Consider the following 15587-nt stretch of genomic DNA (forward strand, 5'->3'; position numbering starts at 1 on the left):
CTGTCTCCGTGGCGCAATTGGCTAGCGCGATCGGCTGTTAACCGAAAGGTTGGAGGTTCGAGCCCTCCCGGGAGTGGTGTGTTGCTTTTTTATTTTGGGCTGATAGCTTTGAAAATATGTTTTGATGGTGGTGAGAGTGGAGCACGACTGTCTCCTTGCGCAATTGGCTAGCGCGATCGTCTGTTAACCGAGAGGTTGGAGGTTGGAGCCCACCCGGTGGTGGTGCGGCGATTTTTTTCCTTTTGGCTGATAGCTCTGAAGAAATGTTCTGACGGTGGTGAGAGTGGAGCACGATTGTCTCCATGGCACAATTGGCTATGCGATCGGCTGTTAACTGAAAGGTTGGAGGTTCGAGTCCTCCCGGGAGTGGTGTATTGCTTTTTTTTCTTTGGGCTGATAGCTTTGAAAATATGTTCTGATGGTGGGGAGAGTGGAGCACGACTGTCTCCGTGGCGCAATTGGCTAGCGCGATCGGCTGTTAACTGAAAGTTTGGAGGTACGAGCCCACCCGGTGGTGGTGTGGCGCTTTTTTTTCTTTGGGCTGATAGCTCTGAAGAAATGTTCTGACGGTGGTGAGAGTGGAGCACGACTGTCTTCGTGGCGCAATTGGCTATGCGATCGGCTGTTAACTGAAAGGCTGGAGGTTGGAGCCCTCCCGGGAGTGGTGTGTTGCTTTTTTTTTCTTTGGGCTGATAGCTTTGAAAATATGTTTTGATGGTGGTGAGTGTGAAGCAGGACTGTCTCCGTTACGCAATTTGCTAGCGCGATCGGCTGTTAACCGAAAGGTTGGAGGTACGAGCCCACCCGGTGGTGGTGCGGCGCTTTTTTTTCTTTGGGCTGATAGCTTTGAAGAAATGTTCTGATGGTGGTGAGAGTGGAGCACGACTGTCTCCGTGGCGCAATTGGCTAGCGCGGTCGGCTGTTAACCGACAGGTTGGAGGTTCGAGCCCTCCCGGGAGTGGTGTGTTGCTTTTTTTATTTTGCGCTGATAGCTTTGAAAATATGTTTTGATGGTGGTGAGTGTGAAGCAGGACTGTCTCCGTGACGCAATTGGCTAGTGCGGTCGGCTGTTAACCGACAGGTTGGAGGTTCGAGCCCTCCCGGGAGTGGTGTGTTGCTTTTTTTTGGGCTGATAGCTTAGAAGATATGTTCTGATGGTGGTGAGAGGGGAGCACGACTGTCTCCGTGGCGCAATTTGCTATCGCGATCGGCTGTTAACCGAAAGGTTGGAGGTACGAGCCCACATGGTGGTGGTGCGGCACTTTTTTTTTCTTTGGGCTGATAGCTCTGAAGAAATGTTCTGACGGTGGTGAGAGTGGAGCACGACTGTCGCCGTGGCGCAATTGGCTATGCGAAAGGCTGTTAACAGGAAGGTTGGAGGTTCGAGCCCTCCCGGGAGTGGTGTGTTGCTTTTTTTTCTTTGGGCTGATAGCTTTGAAGATATGTTTTCATGGTGGTGAGAGTGGAGCAGGACTGTCTCCGTGGCGCAATTGGCTAGCGCGATTGGCTGTTACCGAGAGGTTGGAGGTACGAGCCCACCCGGTGGTGGTGCGGCGCTTTTTTTTCTTTGGGCTGATAGCTTTGAAGAAATGTTCTGATGGTGGTGAGAGTGGAGCACGACTGTCTCCGTGGCGCAATTGGCTAGCGCGGTCGGCTGTTAACCGACAGGTTGGAGGTTCGAGCCCTCCCGGTAGTGATGTGTTGCTTTTTTTATTTTGGGCTGATAGCTTTGAAAATATGTTTTGATGGTGGTGAGTGTGAAGCAGGACTGTCTCCGTGACGCAATTGGCTAGCGCGATCGGCTGTTAACCGAAAGGTTGGAGGTACGAGTCCACCCGGTGGACGTGCGGCGCTTTTTTTTCTTTGGCCTGATAGCTTTGAAGATATGTCCTGACGGTGGTGAGAGTGGAGCACGACTGTCTCCATGGCGCAAGTGGCTATGCGATCGGCTGTTAACTGAAAGGTTGGAGGTTCCAGCCCTCCCGGGAGTGATGTGTTGCTTTTTTTGGGCTGATAGCTTAGAAGATATGTTCTGATGGTGGTGAGAGTGGAGCACGACTGTCTCCGTGGCGCAATTTGCTATCGCGATCGGCTGTTAACCGAAAGGTTGGAGGTACGAGCCCACACGGTGGTGGTGCGGCACTTTTTTTTTCTTTGGGCTGATAGCTCTGAAGAAATGTTCTGACGGTGGTGAGAGTGGAGCACGACTGTCTCCATGGCGCAATTGGCTATGCGAAAGGCTGTTAACCGGAAGGTTGGAGGTACGAGTCCACCCGGTGGTGGTGCGGCGCTTTTTTTTCTTTGGGCTGATCGCTTTGAAGATATGTTCTGATGGTGGTGAGAGTGGAGCACGACTGTCTCCGTGGCGCAATAGGCTAGCGCGATCGGCTCTTAACCAAAAGGTTGGAGGTACGAGCCCTCCAAGGAGTGGTGTGTTGCTTTTTATTCTTTGGGCTGATAGCTTTGAAGATATGTTCTGATGGTGGTGAGAGTGGAGCATGACTGTCTCCGTGGCGCAATCGGCTAGCGCGATCGGCTGTTAACTGAAAGGTTAGAGGTACGAGCCCACCCGGTGGTGGTGCGGCGCTTTTTTTGGGCTGATAGCTCTGAAGAAATGTTCTGACAAAGGTGTGAGTGGAGCACGACTGTCTCCGTGGCGCAATTGGCTAGCGCGATCGGCTGTTAACCGAAAGGTTGGAGGTTCGAGCCCTCCCGGGAGTGGTGTGTTGCTTTTTTTATTTTTGGCTGATAGCTTTGAAAATATGTTTTGATGGTGGTGAGTGTGGAGCAGGACTGTCTCCGTGGCGCAATTGGCTAGCGCGATGGGCTGGTAACCAAAAGGTTGGAGGTACGAGCCTACCCGGTGGAGGTACGGCGCTTTTTTTTCTTTGGGCTGATAGCTTTGAAGATATGTTCTGATGGTGGAGAGAGTGGAGCACGACTGTCTCCTTGGCGCAATTGGCTAGCGCGATCGGCTGTTAAGCGAGAGGTTGGAGGTTGGAGCCCACCCGGTGGTGGTGCGGCGATTTTTTTCCTTTTGGCTGATAGCTCTGAGAAATGTTCTGACGGTGGTGAGAGTGGAGCACGATTGTCTCCATGGCGCAATTGGCTATGCGATCGGCTGTTAACTGAAAGGTTGGAGGTTCCAGTCCTCCCGGGAGTGGTGTATTGCTTTTTTTTCTTTGGGCTGATAGCTTTGAAGATATGTTCTGATGGTGGTGAGAACGGAGCACGACTGTCTCCGTGGCGCGATTGGCTAGCGCGATCGGCTGTTAACCGAAAGTTTGGAGGTACGAGCCCACCCGGTGGTGGTGCAGCGCTTTTTTTTCTTTGGGCTGATAGCTTTGAAGAAATGTTCTGATGGTGGTGAGAGCGGAGCACGACTGTCTCCGTGGCGCAATTGGCTAGCGCGATCGGCTGTTAACCGAGAGGTTGGAGGTACGAGCCCACCCGTTGGTGGTGCGGCGCTTTTTTTTCTTTTGGCTGATAGCTTTGAAGAAATGTTCTGATGGTGGTGAGAGTGGAGCACCACTGTCTCCGTGGCGCAATTGGCTAGCGCGGTCGGCTGTTAACCAAAAGGTTGGAGGTTCGAGCCCTCCCGGGAGTGGTGTGTAGCTTTTTTCTTATTTTGGGCTGATAGCTTTGAAAATATGTTTTGATGGTGGTGAGTGTGGAGCAGGACTGTCTCCGTGACGCATTTGGCTAGCGCGATCGGCTGTTAACCGAAAGGTTGGAGGTACGAGCCCTCCCGGGAGTGGTGTGTTGCTTTTTTTTGGGCTGATAGCTTAGAAGATATGTTCTGATGGTGGTGAGAGGGGAGCACGACTGTCTCCGTGGCGCAATTTGCTATCGCGATCGGCTGTTATCCGAAAGGTTGGAGGTACGAGCCCACATGGTGGTGGTGCGGCACTTTTTTTTTCTTTGGGCTGATAGCTCTGAAGAAATGTTCTGACGGTGGTGAGAGTGGAGCACGACTGTCGCCGTGGCGCAATTGGCTATGCGAAAGGCTGTTAACAGGAAGGTTGGAGGTTCGAGCCCTCCCGGGAGTGGTGTGTTGCTTTTTTTCTTTGGGCTGATAGCTTTGAAGATATGTTTTCATGGTGGTGAGAGTGGAGCAGGACTGTCTCCGTGGCGCAATTGGCTAGCGCGATTGGCTGTTACCGAGAGGTTGGAGGTACGAGCCCACCCGGTGGTGGTGTGGCGCTTTTTTTTCTTTGGGCTGATAGCTTTGAAGAAATGTTCTGATGGTGGTGAGAGTGGAGCACGACTGTCTCCGTGGCGCAATTGGCTAGCGCGGTCGGCTGTTAACCGACAGGTTGGAGGTTCGAGCCCTCCCGGTAGTGGTGTGTTGCTTTTTTTATTTTGGGCTGATAGCTTTGAAAATATGTTTTGATGGTGGTGAGTGTGAAGCAGGACTGTCTCCGTGACGCAATTGGCTAGCGCGATCGGCTGTTAAGCGAGAGGTTGGAGGTTGGAGCCCACCCGGTGGTGGTGCGGCGATTTTTTTCCTTTTGGCTGATAGCTCTGAAGAAATGTTCTGACGGTGGTGAGAGTGGAGCACGATTGTCTCCATGGCGCAATTGGCTATGCGATCGGCTGTTAACTGAAAGGTTGGAGGTTCCAGCCCTCCCGGGAGTGGTGTGTTGCTTTTTTTTGGGCTGATAGCTTAGAAGATATGTTCTGATGGTGGTGAGAGTGGAGCACGACTGTCTCCGTGGCGCAATTTGCTATCGCGATCGGCTGTTAACCGAAAGGTTGGAGGTACGAGCCCACACGGTGGTGATGCGGCACTTTTTTTTTCTTTGGGCTGATAGCTCTGAAGAAATGTTCTGACGGTGGTGAGAGTGGAGCACGACTGTCTCCGTGGCGCAATTGGCTATGCGAAAGGCTGTTAACCGGAAGGTTGGAGGTTCGAGCCCTCCCGGGAGTGGTGTGTTGCTTTTTTTCTTTGGGCTGATAGCTTTGAAGATATGTTCTCATGGTGGTGAGAGTGGAGCAGGACTGTCTCCGTGACGCAATTGGCTAGCGCGATCGGCTGTTAACCGAAAGGTTGGAGGTACGAGCCCACCCAGTGGAGGTGTGGCGCTTTTTTTCTTTGGGCTGATAGCTTTGAAGATATGTCCTGATGGTGGTGAGAGTGGAGAACGGCTGTCTCCGTGGCGCAATTGGCTAGCGCGATCGGCTGTTAACCGAGAGGTTGGAGGTACGAGCCCACCCGTTGGTGGTGCGGCGCTTTTTTTTCTTTGGGCTGATAGCTTTGAAGAAATGTTCTCATGGTGGTGAGAGTGGAGCACGACTGTCTCCGTGGCGCAATTGGCTATGCGAAAGGCTGTTAACCGGAAGGTTGGAGGTTCGAGCCCTCCCGGGAGTGGTGTGTTGCTTTTTTTCTTTGGGCTGATAGCTTTGAAGATATGTTCTGATGGTGGTGAGAGTGGAGCAGGACTGTCTCCGTGACGCAATTGGCTAGCGCGATTGGCTGTTAACCGAAAGGTTGGAGGTACGAGTCCACCCGGTGGTGGTGCGGCGCTTTTTTTTCTTTGGGCTGATCGCTTTGAAGATATGTTCTGATGGTGGTGAGAGTGGAGCACGACTGTCTCCGTGGCGCAATAGGCTAGCGCGATCGGCTCTTAACCGAAAGGTTGGAGGTACGAGCCCTCCAAGGAGTGGTGTGTTGCTTTTTATTCTTTGGGCTGATAGCTTTGAAGATATGTTCTGATGGTGGTGAGAGTGGAGCATGACTGTCTCCGTGGCGCAATCGGCTAGCGCGATCGGCTGTTAACTGAAAGGTTAGAGGTACGAGCCCACCCGGTGGTGGTGCGGCGCTTTTTTTGGGCTGATAGCTCTGAAGAAATGTTCTGACAAAGGTGTGAGTGGAGCACGACTGTCTCCGTGGCGCAATTGGCTAGCGCGATCGGCTGTTAACCGAAAGGTTGGAGGTTCGAGCCCTCCCGGGAGTGGTGTGTTGCTTTTTTTATTATGGGCTGATAGCTTTGAAAATATGTTTTGATGGTGGTGAGTGTGGAGCAGGACTGTCTCCGTGGCGCAATTGGCTAGCGCGATGGGCTGTTAACCGAAAGGTTGGAGGTACGAGCCTACCCGGTGGAGGTGCGGCGCTTTTTTTTCTTTGGGCTGATAGCTTTGAAGATATGTTCTGATGGTGGAGAGAGTGGAGCACGACTGTCTCCTTGGCGCAATTGGCTAGCGCGATCGGCTGTTAAGCGAGAGGTTGGAGGTTGGAGCCCACCCGGTGGTGGTGCGGCGATTTTTTTCCTTTTGGCTGATAGCTCTGAAGAAATGTTCTGACGGTGGTGAGAGTGGAGCACGATTGTCTCCATGGCGCATTTGGCTATGCGATCGGCTGTTAACTGAAAGGTTGGAGGTTCCTGTCCTCCCGGGAGTGGTGTGTTGCTTTTTTTATTTTGGGCTGATAGCTTTGAAAATATGTTCTGATGGTGGTGAGTGTGGAGCAGGACTGTCTCCATGGCGCAATTGGCTAGCGCGATGGGCTGTTAACCGAAAGGTTGGAGGTACGAGCCTACCCGGTGGAGTTGCGGCCCTTTTTTTCTTTGGGCTGATAGCTTTGAAGATATGTTCTGATGGTGGAGAGAGTGGAGCACGACTGTCTCCTTGGCGCAATTGGCTAGCGCGATCCGCTGTTAACCGAGAGGTTGGAGGTTGGAGCCCACCCGGTGGTGGTGCGGCGATTTTTTTCCTTTTGGCTGATAGCTCTGAAGAAATGTTCTGACGGTGGTGAGAGTGGAGCACGATTGTCTCCATGGCGCAATTGGCTATGCGATCGGCTGTTAACTGAAAGGTTGGAGGTTCCAGTCCTCCCGGGAGTGGTGTATTGCTTTTTTTTCTTTGGGCTGATAGCTTTGAAGATATGTTCTGATGGTGGTGAGAGTGGAGCACGACTGTCTCCGTGGCGCAATTGGCTAGCGCGATCGGCTGTTAACCGAAAGTTTGGAGGTACGAGCCCACCCGGTGGTGGTGCGGCGCTTTTTTTTCTTTGGGCTGATAGCTTTGAAGATATGTTCTGACGGTGGTGTGAGTGGAGCACGACTGTCTCCGTGGCGCAATTGGCTAGCGCGATCGGCTGTTAACCGAAAGGTTGGAGGTTCGAGCCCTCCCGGGAGTGGTGTGTTGCTTTTTTTATTTTGGGCTTAGAGCTTTGAAAATATGTTCTGATGGTGGTGAGTGTGGAGCAGGACTGTCTCCGTGGCGCAATTGGCTAGCGCGATCGGCTGTTAACCGAAAGGTTGGAGGTACAAGCCTACCCGGTGGAGGTGCGGCGCTTTTTTTTCTTTGGGCTGATAGCTTTGAAGATATGTTCTGATGGTGGTGAGAGTGGAGCACGACTGTCTCCTTGCGCAATTGGCTAGCGCGATCGGCTGTTAACCGAGAGGTTGGAGGTTGGAGCCCACCCGGTGGTGGTGCGGCGATTTTTTTCCTTTTGGCTGATAGCTCTGAAGAAATGTTCTGACGGTGGTGAGAGTGGAGCACGATTGTCTCCATGGCGCAATTGGCTATGCGATCGGCTGTTAACTGAAAGGTTGGAGGTTCGAGTCCTCCCGGGAGTGGTGTATTGCTTTTTTTTCTTTGGGCTGATAGCTTTGAAAATATGTTCTGATGGTGGTGAGAGTGGAGCACGACTGTCTCCGTGGCGCAATTGGCTAGCGCGATCGGCTGTTAACCGAAAGTTTGGAGGTACGAGCCCACCCGGTGGTGGTGTGGCGCTTTTTTTTCTTTGGGCTGATAGCTCTGAAGAAATGTTCTGACGGTGGTGAGAGTGGAGCACGACTGTCTTCGTGGCGCAATTGGCTATGCGATCGGCTGTTAACTGAAAGGCTGCAGGTTGGAGCCGTCCCGGGAGTGGTGTGTTGCTTTTTTTTTATTTGGGCTGATAGCTTTGAAGATATGTTCTCATGGTGGTGAGAGTGGAGAAGGACTGTCTCCGTGGCGCAATTGGCTAGCGCGATTGGTGTTAACCGAGAGGTTGGAGGTACGAGCCCACCCGGTGGTGGTGCGGCGCTTTTTTTTCTTTGGGCTGATAGCTTTGAAGAAATGTTCAGATGGTGGTGAGAGTGGAGCACGACTGTCTCCGTGGCGCAATTGGCTAGCGCGGTCGGCTGTTAAGCGACAGGTTGGAGGTTCGAGCCCTCCCGGGAGTGGTGTGTTGCTTTTTTTATTTTGGGCTGATAGCTTTGAAAATATGTTTTGATGGTGGTGACTGTGAAGCAGGACTGTCTCCGTGACGCAATTGGCTAGCGCGATCGGCTGTTAACTGAAAGGTTGGAGGTACGAGCCCACCCGGTGGAGGTGGGGCGCTTTTTTTTCTTTGGCCTGATAGCTTTGAAGATATGTCCTGATGGTGGTGAGAGTGGAGCACGATTGTCTCCGTGGCGCAATTGGCTAGCGCGATCGGCTGTTAACTGAGAGGTCTGAGGTTCCAGCCCTCCCGGGAGTGCTGTGTTGCTTTTTTTGGGCTGATAGCTTAGAAGATATGTTCTGATGGTGGTGAGAGTGGAGCACGACTGTCTCCGTGGCGCAATTTGCTATCGCGATCGGCTGTTAACCGAAATGTTGGAGGTACGAGCCCACATGGTGGTGGTGCGGCACTTTTTTTTCTTTGGGCTGATAGCTCTGAAGAAATGTTCTGACGGTGGTGAGAGTGGAGCACGACTGTCTCCGTGGCGCAATTGGCTATGCGAAAGGCTGTTAACAGGAAGGTTGGAGGTTCGAGCCCTCCCGGGAGTGGTGTGTTGCTTTTTTTTCTTTGGGCTGATAGCTTTGAAGATATGTTTTCTTGGTGGTGAGAGTGGAGCAGGACTGTCTCCGTGGCGCAATTGGCTAGCGCGATTGGCTGTTACCGAGAGGTTGGAGGTACGAGCCCACCCGGTGGTGATGCGGCGATTTTTTCCCTTTGGGCTGATAGCTCTGAAAAAAGTTCTGATGGTGGTGAGAGTGGAGCACGACTGTCTCCATGGCGCAAGTGGCTATGCGATCGGCTATTAACTGAAAGGTTGGAGGTTCGAGCCCTCTCGGGAGTGGTGTGTTGCTTTTTTTTGGGCTGATAGCTAAGAAGATATGTTCTGATGGTGGTGAGAGTGGAGCACGACTGTCTCCGTGGCGCAATTTGCTATCGCGATCGGCTGTTAACCCAAAGGTTGGAGGTACGAGCCCACACGGTGGTGGTGCGGCACTTTTTTTTAGGCTGATAGCTCTGAAGAAATGTTCTGACGGTGGTGAGAGTGGAGCACGACTGTCTCCGTGGCGCAATTGGCTATGCGAAAGGATGTTAACCGGAAGGTTGGAGGTTCGAGCCCTCCCGGGAGTGGTGTGTTGCTTTTTTTCTTTGGGCTGATAGCTTTGAAGATATGTTCTGATGGTGGTGAGAGTGGAGCAGGACTGTCTCCGTGACGCAATTGGCTAGCGCGATCGGCTGTTAACCGAAAGGTTGGAGGTACGAGCCCACCCGATGGAGGTGCGGCGCTTTTTTTCTTTGGGCTGATAGCTTTGAAGATATGTCCTGATTGTGGTGAGAGTGGAGAACGACTGTCTCCGTGGCGCAATTGGCTAGCGCGATCGGCTGTTAACCGAGAGGTTGGAGGTACGAGCCCACCCGTTGGTGGTGCGGCGCTTTTTTTTCTTTGGGCTGAAAGCTTTGAAGAAATGTTCTCATGGTGGTGAGAGTGGAGCACGACTGTCTCCGTGGCGCAATTGGCTATGCGAAAGGCTGTTAACCGGAAGGTTGGAGGTTCGAGCCCTCCCGGGAGTGGTGTGTTGCTTTTTTTCTTTGGGCTGATAGCTTTGAAGATATGTTCTGATGGTGGTGAGAGTGGAGCAGGACTGTCTCCGTGACGCAATTGGCTAGCGCGATTGGCTGTTAACCGAAAGGTTGGAGGTACGAGTCCACCCGGTGGTGGTGCGGCGCTTTTTTTTCTTTGGGCTGATCGCTTTGAAGATATGTTCTGATGGTGGTGAGAGTGGAGCACGACTGTCTCCGTGGCGCAATAGGCTAGCGCGATCGGCTCTTAACCGAAAGGTTGGAGGTACGAGCCCTCCAAGGAGTGGTGTGTTGCTTTTTATTCTTTGGGCTGATAGCTTTGAAGATATGTTCTGATGGTGGTGAGAGTGGAGCATGACTGTCTCCGTGGCGCAATCGGCTAGCACGATCGGCTGTTAACTGAAAGGTTAGAGGTACGAGCCCACCCGGTGGTGGTGCGGCGCTTTTTTTGGGCTGATAGCTCTGAAGAAATGTTCTGACAAAGGTGTGAGTGGAGCACGACTGTCTCCGTGGCGCAATTGGCTAGCGCGATCGGCTGTTAACCGAAAGGTTGGAGGTTCGAGCCCTCCCGGGAGTGGTGTGTTGCTTTTTTTATTTTGGGCTGATAGCTTTGAAAATATGTTTTGATGGTGGTGAGTGTGGAGCAGGACTGTCTCCGTGGCGCAATTGGCCAGCGCGATGGGCTGTTAACCGAAAGGTTGGAGGTACGAGCCTACCCGGTGGAGGTGCGGCGCTTTTTTTTCTTTGGGCTGATAGCTTTGAAGATATGTTCTGATGGTGGAGAGAGTGGAGCACGACTGTCTCCTTGGCGCAATTGGCTAGCGCGATCGGCTGTTAAGCGAGAGGTTGGAGGTTGGAGCCCACCCGGTGGTGGTGCGGCGATTTTTTTCCTTTTGGCTGATAGCTCTGAGGAAATGTTCTGACGGTGGTGAGAGTGGAGCACGATTGTCTCCATGGCGCAATTGGCTATGCGATCGGCTGTTAACTGAAAGGTTGGAGGTTCCTGTCCTCCCGGGAGTGGTGTGTTGCTTTTTTTATTTTGGGCTGATAGCTTTGAAAATATGTTCTGATGGTGGTGAGTGTGGAGCAGGACTGTCTCCGTGGCGCAATTGGCTAGCGCGATGGGCTGTTAACCGAAAGGTTGGAGGTACGAGCCTACCCGGTGGAGGTGCGGCCCTTTTTTTTCTTTGGGCTGATAGCTTTGAAGATATGTTCTGATGGTGGAGAGAGTGGAGCACGACTGTCTCCTTGGCGCAATTGGCTAGCGCGATCCGCTGTTAACCGAGAGGTTGGAGGTTGGAGCCCACCCGGTGGTGGTGCGGCGATTTTTTTCCTTTTGGCTGATAGCTCTGAAGAAATGTTCTGACGGTGGTGAGAGTGGAGCACGATTGTCTCCATGGCGCAATTGGCTATGCGATCGGCTGTTAACTGAAAGGTTGGAGGTTCCAGTCCTCCCGGGAGTGGTGTATTGCTTTTTTTTCTTTGGGCTGATAGCTTTGAAGATATGTTCTGATGGTGGTGAGAGTGGAGCACGACTGTCTCCGTGGCGCAATTGGCTAGCGCGATCGGCTGTTAACCGAAAGTTTGGAGGTACGAGCCCACCCGGTGGTGGTGCGGCGCTTTTTTTTCTTTGGGCTGATAGCTTTGAAGATATGTTCTGATGGTGGTGAGAGTGGAGCACGACTGTCTCCGTGGCGCAATTGGCTAGCGCGATCGGCTGTTAACCGAAAGTTTGGAGGTACGAGCCCACCCGGTGGTGGTGCGGCGCTTTTTTTCTTTGGGCTGATAGCTTTGAAGAAATGTTCTGATGGTGGTGAGAGTGGAGCACGACTGTCTCTGTGGCGCAATTTGCTATCGCGATCGGCTGTTAACCGAAAGGTTGGAGGTACGAGCCCACATGGTGGTGGTGCGGCACTTTTTTTTTCTTTGGGCTGATAGCTCTGAAGAAATGTTCTGACGGTGGTGTGAGTGGAGCACGACTGTCTCCGTGGCGCAATTGGCTAGCGCGATCGGCTGTTAACCGAAAGGTTGGAGGTTCGAGCCCTCCCGGGAGTGGTGTGTTGCTTTTTTTATTTTGGGCTTAGAGCTTTGAAAATATGTTGTGATGGTGGTGAGTGTGGAGCAGGACTGTCTCCGTGGCGCAATTGGCTAGCGCGATCGGCTGTTAACCGAAAGGTTGGAGGTACGAGCCTACCCGGTGGAGGTGCGGCGCTTTTTTTTCTTTGGGCTGATAGCTTTGAAGATATGTTCTGATGGTGGTGAGAGTGGAGCACGACTGTCTCCTTGCGCAATTGGCTAGCGCGATCGGCTGTTAACCGAGAGGTTGGAGGTTGGAGCCCACCCGGTGGTGGTGCGGCGATTTTTTTCCTTTTGGCTGATAGCTCTGAGGAAATGTTCTGACGGTGGTGAGAGTGGAGCACGATTGTCTCCATGGCGCAATTGGCTATGCGATCGGCTGTTAACTGAAAGGTTGGAGGTTCCTGTCCTCCCGGGAGTGGTGTGTTGCTTTTTTTATTTTGGGCTGATAGCTTTGAAAATATGTTCTGATGGTGGTGAGTGTGGAGCAGGACTGTCTCCGTGGCGCAATTGGCTAGCGCGATGGGCTGTTAACCGAAAGGTTGGAGGTACGAGCCTACCCGGTGGAGGTGCGGCCCTTTTTTTTCTTTGGGCTGATAGCTTTGAAGATATGTTCTGATGGTGGAGAGAGTGGAGCACGACTGTCTCCTTGGCGCAATTGGCTAGCGCGATCCGCTGTTAACCGAGAGGTTGGAGGTTGGAGCCCACCCGGTGGTGGTGCGGCGATTTTTTTCCTTTTGGCTGATAGCTCTGAAGAAATGTTCTGACGGTGGTGAGAGTGGAGCACGATTGTCTCCATGGCGCAATTGGCTATGCGATCGGCTGTTAACTGAAAGGTTGGAGGTTCCAGTCCTCCCGGGAGTGGTGTATTGCTTTTTTTTCTTTGGGCTGATAGCTTTGAAGATATGTTCTGATGGTGGTGAGAGTGGAGCACGACTGTCTCCGTGGCGCAATTGGCTAGCGCGATCGGCTGTTAACCGAAAGTTTGGAGGTACGAGCCCACCCGGTGGTGGTGCGGCGCTTTTTTTTCTTTGGGCTGATAGCTTTGAAGATATGTTCTGATGGTGGTGAGAGTGGAGCACGACTGTCTCCGTGGCGCAATTGGCTAGCGCGATCGGCTGTTAACCGAAAGTTTGGAGGTACGAGCCCACCCGGTGGTGGTGCGGCGCTTTTTTTCTTTGGGCTGATAGCTTTGAAGAAATGTTCTGATGGTGGTGAGAGTGGAGCACGACTGTCTCTGTGGCGCAATTTGCTATCGCGATCGGCTGTTAACCGAAAGGTTGGAGGTACGAGCCCACATGGTGGTGGTGCGGCACTTTTTTTTTCTTTGGGCTGATAGCTCTGAAGAAATGTTCTGACGGTGGTGTGAGTGGAGCACGACTGTCTCCGTGGCGCAATTGGCTAGCGCGATCGGCTGTTAACCGAAAGGTTGGAGGTTCGAGCCCTCCCGGGAGTGGTGTGTTGCTTTTTTTATTTTGGGCTTAGAGCTTTGAAAATATGTTGTGATGGTGGTGAGTGTGGAGCAGGACTGTCTCCGTGGCGCAATTGGCTAGCGCGATCGGCTGTTAACCGAAAGGTTGGAGGTACGAGCCTACCCGGTGGAGGTGCGGCGCTTTTTTTTCTTTGGGCTGATAGCTTTGAAGATATGTTCTGATGGTGGTGAGAGTGGAGCACGACTGTCTCCTTGCGCAATTGGCTAGCGCGATCGGCTGTTAACCGAGAGGTTGGAGGTTGGAGCCCACCCGGTGGTGGTGCGGCGATTTTTTTCCTTTTGGCTGATAGCTCTGAAGAAATGTTCTGACGGTGGTGAGAGTGGAGCACGATTGTCTCCATGGCGCAATTGGCTATGCGATCGGCTGTTAACTGAAAGGTTGGAGGTTCGAGTCCTCCCGGGAGTGGTGTATTGCTTTTTTTTCTTTGGGCTGATAGCTTTGAAAATATGTTCTGATGGTGGTGAGAGTGGAGCACGACTGTCTCCGTGGCGCAATTGGCTAGCGCGATCGGCTGTTAACCGAAAGTTTGGAGGTACGAGCCCACCCGGTGGTGGTGTGGCGCTTTTTTTTCTTTGGGCTGATAGCTCTGAAGAAATGTTCTGACGGTGGTGAGAGTGGAGCACGACTGTCTTCGTGGCGCAATTGGCTATGCGATCGGCTGTTAACTGAAAGGCTGGAGGTTGGAGCCGTCCCGGGAGTGGTGTGTTGCTTTTTTTTTTCTTTGGGCTGATAGCTTTGAAGATATGTTCTCATGGTGGTGAGAGTGGAGAAGGACTGTCTCCGTGGCGCAATTGGCTAGCGCGATTGGTGTTAACCGAGAGGTTGGAGGTACGAGCCCACCCGGTGGTGGTGCGGCGCTTTTTTTTCTTTGGGCTGATAGCTTTGAAGAAATGTTCAGATGGTGGTGAGAGTGGAGCACGACTGTCTCCGTGGCGCAATTGGCTAGCGCGGTCGGCTGTTAAGCGACAGGTTGGAGGTTCGAGCCCTCCCGGGAGTGGTGTGTTGCTTTTTTTATTTTGGGCTGATAGCTTTGAAAATATGTTTTGATGGTGGTGAGTGTGAAGCAGGACTGTCTCCGTGACGCAATTGGCTAGCGCGATCGGCTGTTAACTGAAAGGTTGGAGGTACGAGCCCACCCGGTGGAGGTGGGGCGCTTTTTTTTCTTTGGCCTGATAGCTTTGAAGATATGTCCTGATGGTGCTGAGAGTGGAGCACGATTGTCTCCGTGGCGCAATTGGCTAGCGCGATCGGCTGTTAACTGAGAGGTCTGAGGTTCCAGCCCTCCCGGGAGTGCTGTGTTGCTTTTTTTTGGGCTGATAGCTTAGAAGATATGTTCTGATGGTGGTGAGAGTGGAGCACGACTGTCTCCGTGGCGCAATTTGCTATCGCGATCGGCTGTTAACCGAAATGTTGGAGGTACGAGCCCACATGGTGGTGGTGCGGCACTTTTTTTTCTTTGGGCTGATAGCTCTGAAGAAATGTTCTGACGGTGGTGAGAGTGGAGCACGACTGTCTCCGTGGCGCAATTGGCTATGCGAAAGGCTGTTAGCAGGAAGGTTGGAGGTTAGAGCCCTCCCGGGAGTGGTGTGTTGCTTTTTTTTCTTTGGGCTGATAGCTTTGAAGATATGTTTTCATGGTGGTGAGAGTGGAGCAGGACTGTCTCCGTGGCGCAATTGGCTAGCGCGATTGGCTGTTACCGAGAGGTTGGAGGTACGAGCCCACCCGGTGGTGATGCGGCGATTTTTTCCCTTTGGGCTGATAGCTCTGAAAAAAGTTCTGATGGTGGTGAGAGTGGAGCACGACTGTCTTCATGGCGCAAGTGGCTATGCGATCGGCTGTTAACTGAAAGTTTGGAGGTTCCAGCCCTCTCGGGAGTGGTGTGTTGCTTTTTTTTGGGCTGATAGCTAAGAAGATATGTTCTGATGGTGGTGAGAGTGGAGCACGACTGTCTCCGTGGCGCAATATGCTATCGCGATCGGCTGTTAACCCAAAGGTTGGAGGTACGAGCCCACACAGTGGTGGTGCGGCACTTTTTTTTAGGCTGATAGCTCTGAAGAAATGTTCTGACGGTGGTGAGAGTGGAGCACGACTGTCTCCGTGGCGCAATTGGCTATGCGAAAGGCTGTTAACCGGAAGGTTGGAGGTTCGAGCCCTCCCGGGAGTGGTGTGTTGCTTTTTTTTCTTTGAGCTGATAGCTTTGAAGATATGTTCTGATGGTGGTGAGAGTGGAG

The 15587-nt window shown here is 52.5% G+C and overlaps 3 non-coding genes across 3 annotated transcripts; all 3 read left to right on the forward strand.

Annotated features, from left to right (window-relative positions):
* The first annotated feature begins 884 nt into the window (after nt 1–884).
* TRNAN-GUU (transfer RNA asparagine (anticodon GUU)) lies at nt 885–961 on the forward strand. Its single transcript has one exon. It is a non-coding gene; the product is annotated as a tRNA-Asn (tRNA).
* A 658-nt stretch (nt 962–1619) lies between these two features.
* TRNAN-GUU (transfer RNA asparagine (anticodon GUU)) lies at nt 1620–1696 on the forward strand. The gene has a single exon. It is a non-coding gene; the product is annotated as a tRNA-Asn (tRNA).
* A 2570-nt stretch (nt 1697–4266) lies between these two features.
* TRNAN-GUU (transfer RNA asparagine (anticodon GUU)) lies at nt 4267–4343 on the forward strand. Its single transcript has one exon. It is a non-coding gene; the product is annotated as a tRNA-Asn (tRNA).
* Nucleotides 4344–15587: the final 11244 nt, after the last annotated feature.

This window comes from Rhipicephalus microplus, unplaced genomic scaffold, assembly GCF_043290135.1.
Source record: "Rhipicephalus microplus isolate Deutch F79 unplaced genomic scaffold, USDA_Rmic scaffold_13, whole genome shotgun sequence".
Taxonomy (NCBI): Eukaryota; Metazoa; Arthropoda; class Arachnida; order Ixodida; family Ixodidae; genus Rhipicephalus; species Rhipicephalus microplus.